A 7,015-nucleotide genomic window follows, 5' to 3' on the forward strand; every position below is an offset into this window, starting at 1 on the left:
AATTCAATAACCTGTGATGATAGCTCATATTTTTGTGATACAGTTAGTAAAAAATCAATTAATTCTGTTCACTCTTGGCATTTAAAATTGAAGGTTGAAGGCACATTTGTAAATTTCAAACTTGACTCAGGGTCAGATGTAAATCTATTACCACTAACTGCATTTGAAAACATTAAGAAAATGGCTAAATCATGTAAAAAAATCACTTTGAATAGAAGCTCAGTACAATTAACGGGTTATGGTGGTAATGCTATTGCAAATTATGGTGTTTGTGATTTATTAATTGAATCACAAGGTTGCTTTTCGGTTGAAAAATTTATTATAACCAAACTTGATGCAGTCCCTATTCTAGGATTAGATACTTGTTTGAAAATGAAGTTGATTAAAAAAAATGTTGATTTGGTTGAAGGAAGTTTATCAAAAGAGCTCATTTGTCAAAATTTTAAAAATACCTTTGAGGGTGTTGGATGCTTTCCCACCTCTTATAAACTTGAACTGATTGATAATGCAAAACCTGTTTCACTTCCTCCGTATCGAATTCCAATCAAGCTGCAGGATAGATTTAAGACAGAGCTGGATAGATTAACTGAATTAGATATAATCATGAAGTATAATGAACCGACAGCTTGGGCTAGTAGGCTGGCTATTGTTGAAAAACCTGATCATTCATTAAGATTATGCTTAGATCCAAATATATTAATGAAAATATCAAAGATGAACATTTTCAAATTCCAACAATGGCTGATCTTAAAGCTAAAATTGGAAGAGCTAAATATTTTAGTTGTTTAGATTTAAAAGAAGGATTTTGGCAGGTAAAATTGGATAAAAATAGTATTAAATACACTGTTTTCTCGACTATGTTTGGAATGTTTGCCTTCAAAAGACTACCTTTTGGATTAAAAATTTCAGCTCAGGCATTTCAAAAACTCAACTCCCAAATTTTTGGTGATATAGAAAATGTATTTATCTATATTGATGACATATTAATCTATGCTGATACTGAAGAAGAACATGATAAAACTCTCATTAAGGTATTCAAGAGGGCTCAGGAGATGAATGTAAAATTCAATATGAATAAGTTTCAATTCAAGCAAAGTGAAATTAGGTATCTTGGGCATATTTTTAAGCAAGGAATAGTAGAAATAGACCCTAAACAAATTCAGGCAATAAAAGATTATGATCTTCCTTGTAACAAAAATGATGTACAAAGATTGTTGGGTTTGGTCAACTATTTGAGAGACTTTATTCCTAATTTGGCTGAATTGTCAAGCCCATTGCGTAATTTGTTAAAAAAGAATATTGATTTTCAATGGACAACAGAACATACAAATTGCTTCAATTCAATAAAATCACTAATTTGTCAGGCTCCTTCGTTACATACTTTTGATCGTACTAAAGAAATTACTATTCAGACTGACAGTAGCTGTAATGGTATAGGCTGTGTTCTATTACAAGAAGGCAAACCTGTTTCATTTGCTTCTAAAAGTCTTTCTGAGAATGAATGTAAGTTTTCTCAGATTGAAAAAGAATTTTTAGCTGTTCTATTTGCATGTAAACGGTTCCATTACTATATTTATGGTGAAAGTGTAATTATTCAAACTGATCATAAACCTTTAATTGGTATAATGGACAAGGAAATACAAAAAATATCCTCAAACAGATTGCAACGTATTAAGTTACAACTTTGGATGTATGACATAAAATTGGTGTATACACCTGGTACTCAATGTTTGTTGCTGATGCACTTTCTCGTGCTTGTTCAAAGGCAGACAGTATGAAATTAATCCAAATTTGAAAGCTGTTATACATACCGTGAATGTAAGTGATGATAATATGAACAAAATTAAAACTGAATTACAACAGGATATGTGCTAAAGGAAATTGAAAGGCTTGTTTGCATGGGTGGCCAAATGATCGTTCTAAATTAAATGAAAATGTCAGATTTTATTTAATATGAGAGGTGATATTTTCTTAAATGATGGAATATTGTATCTAGAAGATAGGATAATGATCCAAAATCTTTGCAAAAATATTTTGTAAACAAGGTACATCAATCGCACTTGGGAATTGGTAAGACTAAGCAAAGGGCAAAAACATTGTTTTACTGGCCTTGCATGGATCAGATGATTGAAGAAGTAGTGTATAAGTGTTCAGTTTGTCAGAAATTTAGACCCAAAAATGCATTTGAACCCATGCTTTTCCATGACATACCTTCCTTGCCGTTTGAAATTGTTGGTTGTGATATTTTAGAATTTGCAGGAAAGAGTTACTTGATTGTGGTGGATTATTTTTCACATTGGTTTGAATTGAAAAGATTAAGTGATAAGTCAGCTCATTCAGTTATTACTGTATTGAAAGATGTGTTTGCTGTTCATGGTGTTCCATCAAAGTTAATTAGTGATAATGTTCCATTCACCTCTTATGAATTTGATAAATTTACCAAAGAATGGAATTTCAAATCTGTTACATCTAGTCCTAATTATGCACGTAGTAATGGGTTAAGTGAAAGATATGTTGGTATTTGTAAAAATTTCTTGAGGAAGTCCAAGGATGAGGGAGTAGAATTGTCTTTAATTTTGTTGGAGTATCGTAATACACCTATAATGGGTACAAATTACACTCCATCACAATTGATTTTCAGTAGAGTAGTTAGGACACCTCTACCAGTATCTAAAAATCTCTTGAAACCTAAGATTATATACAATTTTGACAAAACTCTTCACAATGTTAAACAAAAACCAAATTCTATCATGACAGAACTGCCAGACAACGAAATATCAATGTGAAAATTGGTGATTTTGTAATGTATAGGAATCGAGATAATATTTGGAAAAATGCTGCGGTAATTGAAATATGTGATACTCCAAGATCCCTTGTGTTAAAAGATTTAAGTTCTGGCAATATGGTAAGAAGGAATTTTGTGGATGTAAATTTTTCCAAATATTACAATAACTCTAAAAATATGGACAGGCAATGGTTTTCTTCTTATACTCATAAAGATGGATTTAATGGACAACAGGGACCTACAATTGAGAATAAATTATCATATTGGGATAGATATCAAAATAGGGAATCTGAAAATATGGCACAACAGGAAAATGTAGAACAGGAAAATGTAGAGCAGGAAAATGTAGAGCAGGAAAATGTAGAGCAGGAAAATGTAGAGCAGGGAAATGATAATAATAATAATGGAAATTATTATAAAACTAGAGCAGGGAGAGTAATTAAACGGAAAGAAATATTGGATTTGTAATAGAAATACTCTATCCAATTATGATACAAAGCTTTGAATTTTGTATTGAAATTTTATGTAACATTGTTTTGTATTTCCAATTATGATACAAAGCTTTGAATTTTGTATTGCAATTTTATGTAATATTGTTTTGTATTTCTTTGAATTTTCCATTACTATAAAGTTTCTGAAATTTGTTCTTGTATTAATTTTAATTGTATTGTATTCTTTTCTTATGTAATTTGTTATTATTATTTTAAATATAAAAAGGGAGATGTTATGGAGATGCGATAGTGGTGGCATTGAACGTGAGTAAATAAAGAAGATGTCTGAACAACGAGGCTTATGATTATTTCCTGTTCAACTAAATAGTGTTATTAAAATATAAACACTTTCATCATGTGATTCATTGTCATCATCTTGTAAATAAGCAACTTGAAACAACCTTTGAATACTAATACATCAATGGAAACTTTGTGCTTTGTTTTCTTCAAGAACATGTTTTTTTTTCATGGGTTCATTTGTTTCAACAAAGCCATTTTGCTTGCAAAAGTTAGTCATGTTCACTTGAGAATGCATTGCATACACCTTTTCAATTCTCAGTTGAAAGTTGAACTCATCAACTTGACTCAAAGCAACTTTCATTTTGTTTACATTATTCCTAACCTCCACAGAAACCTGTCTCATGTAATCATTCACTTTGTTCATAGTTTTCCTAACCTTCAATGTAGCAATATTACTTTCATGATAGTTGACTTTCAGTGAAGACAACTCCCTACCTACTTCTTTACTCAATTCTACTATTTCATTAAGGTTGACTTTTTCGAAAACAGTAACTAGGCCTACATTGTCAGAAACTTGAATGAGTTGATCCTGTATCTTAACACTACCTACTATTATCCTGCTTCAATTTGTTTTCATCTTCATGATTATCACTCAATGTTTCATGTGCATTTTTCAACAGAAGGTTTATACTAACCTGCTCTAGTCTAATGCTAGCGAATTCTTGCTTCATCTCATCAAACCTAGCATTAAACTTAGCATTTTGCTCATCAATCTTAGCATTTTGCTCATCAAACCTAGCATTTTGCTCATCAAACCTAGCATTTTGCTCTTGTTTAAAATTATCAAATCTTTGTGTTAGGAATGCTATAAGATTTATATCATTTTTAATGTTTGCCATTTTGTAATATGCACTGATATCTATTCATTAAAACTTGATCTCTCTTGAACCGACTTCCCATTCAGCAGTATACCATTCATAACCTATCAAGATATCTATCCTGCTAATAATTTTTCATAACCAGGGATTTCATGGTGTACCATTTGGACATATTTATTTTGTAATTCAGTCCCACACAGGGGTAACATTTGCCGTGCTACCATTTTTCCTAATTCGGTTGGAATAGCATTTAACACCTATTAACCTAAGGATAGTTGTCGGCTCCAATGTAATAGATTCTTGATAAACTATGAATGGATCTATCGCCTATGAATGAGAATCCAGTTTTCAGAGCAAATGAACTTATAATCTTCAAAGAATTTTGGCAATATACACAAAGAACAATATATTACAAGTCTAAGCATTTAAAGTTACTACGAGCTAAGGGTACTTATCCAGATTATTTGATCCGTTAGCTTAAAGTGATTGCAAGTATTCCCAATGGTGATACAAGCTCGAAATAACTCATCAAAATTTCTGATTGACATTCTGAGGTATAGTTGAAAAATGTATCTTCATCCCAAGTTATGATGTATATAATGGTACTAAATTCCCTTTGAAATGCTCTTTGGGAGACCATCGGGTGAACTTGATATCTACGTATTTTAATCTTTCGTTTACGAAGAATTAAACAATCTGTAAAGACGTCCATTTTGTGAGTTAGAAAAACTTATATGTATGGTCAGGATGGTGCATATGCACTGACGGTAGGTCGAGCTCTGAATAATGTGTAAAACTGATTCATTGATGCGTACGGTCAGGATGGTACATACGCACTGACGGTCGGTCGAGCTCTGTAACCGGCCTTAGCCGTGCCATCTAAAGTGCTAGAGACACTGTTTGCAGGGACACCGGACTTATCAAGGAGGTACCTTTATATCGTCTCCATATTTACAATATAAACATATATTACAACTTTTCTAATAATTATAAGAAATCGGTCAACTGACAGAAAAATGGAATATGCAGTAGGCAATTTAGATGATGAATCGTCTCACAGACGATGATGAGACGGAAAATGATTCTAAATAAGATGGGTTTGTTGGTGACAATGACAGGAGGTTGCTAATGATGTTTTTCATGAAAAGTGGATTCAATGTTATGGCTTGTTATGCTTATGCAGAATGTTAATTCTCACAAATTGGTTTCCGATCTCATACCAAAACGAAAAAAAAAAGACTTGACACTGTAGAGGGACACAAAAATGCTCAAAAAATGCATACAATAAAATAATTATTGTACCTAATAAACTGAAAATTCAGTTACTAAAATAATAACTGACAGTTATGAATAAAAGAAGTTGGAGATTAAAGAAATGTTTATGATGTTAAATATTGTCTACAACTAAAATAGTTGTTAATTTTTATAATTATAAAAATTGTCCACAATTAAAATAGTTGAGTTATCTGAGACATAGATAATAATAGTTATGTATGTATTGATATTAAAGATTTTTTTAAAAATAATTTATCCAATTAATTTGATAAATCAATTTAATAATAATAAGATGATTCAATTTAATTATTCTATATAGTCATAATAATAATTTTATAATGATATATTATTAGAATAAGATAAAACAATTATTAGTATTAGTATAGATTTTTCTGCAAAAAAATCTGGTTAGAACAAGATTTGAACCTGAGTCCCACAGTGGGATTAACTACACTCTAACCGACTTGTACAACATGCCCTGGTAACAGTAGATGCGAAAAAGTAGGAACATGAATTGCTGTATCTTCAAAGTAACTTTTGAGGTTATTCTACAGTTTTTTGAATATTACAAAAAACCGGAGGTCTTACCAAAAATCGTTACACATACGTTTCTGCGCCTTGTTTCAAAGAACTTTATCATCATCATTATTGACACTACAGCCCATGTAGAGCCTTAGTCTTCACAACCACATCCTTCCACTCCTCTCGACATTCTGCTGTTCTTCTCCATCTTCTTACACCCAGTCTTCGCAAATCCTCTTCCACATCGTCAACCCACCACTTTCTTGATCTTCCTTGTAATCTTCTTCCTCTGGGTTTGCCTTCCAGCATCATTCTTGGCACCCTCCCTTCCGGCATTCTGCACACATGACCAGCCTATCTCAGCCTCATACTTTTCACAACAGATAAAATACTGGTCTCCTCGAACAATCTTCCTAGTTCCTCGTTTGTTCTTATCCTCCATATTTCATTTTCCTTGATTGCTCAAAAATTCTTCTTAAAATCCTTCTTTCCCATCTCTGAAGCAGACCTTCTTCTCTTGTAGTCAATGTCCAAGCTTCGGCCCCATATGTCACTATTGGTCTTAAAACTGTTGTGTAAATCTATATTTTGCCTTTTTTTGACACATTCTTGGACATCAGGATATTCTGCAGGGCGAAATACACCTTATTTCCGGACATTATCCTAGCATCCACTTCTTCCACTACATTATTCCCTTCCGTTATTAGGGTACCTAAATACTTGAATGATTTAACTTTCTCAAAGGTTCTACCTGATAACTGTATCTGTGTTCTGTCATTCACTGGCCTCCTGGACATAACCATCACTTCAGTTTTCTGCATATT

This window comes from Nilaparvata lugens, chromosome 6, assembly GCF_014356525.2.
Source record: "Nilaparvata lugens isolate BPH chromosome 6, ASM1435652v1, whole genome shotgun sequence".
Lineage (NCBI taxonomy): Eukaryota > Metazoa > Arthropoda > Insecta > Hemiptera > Delphacidae > Nilaparvata > Nilaparvata lugens.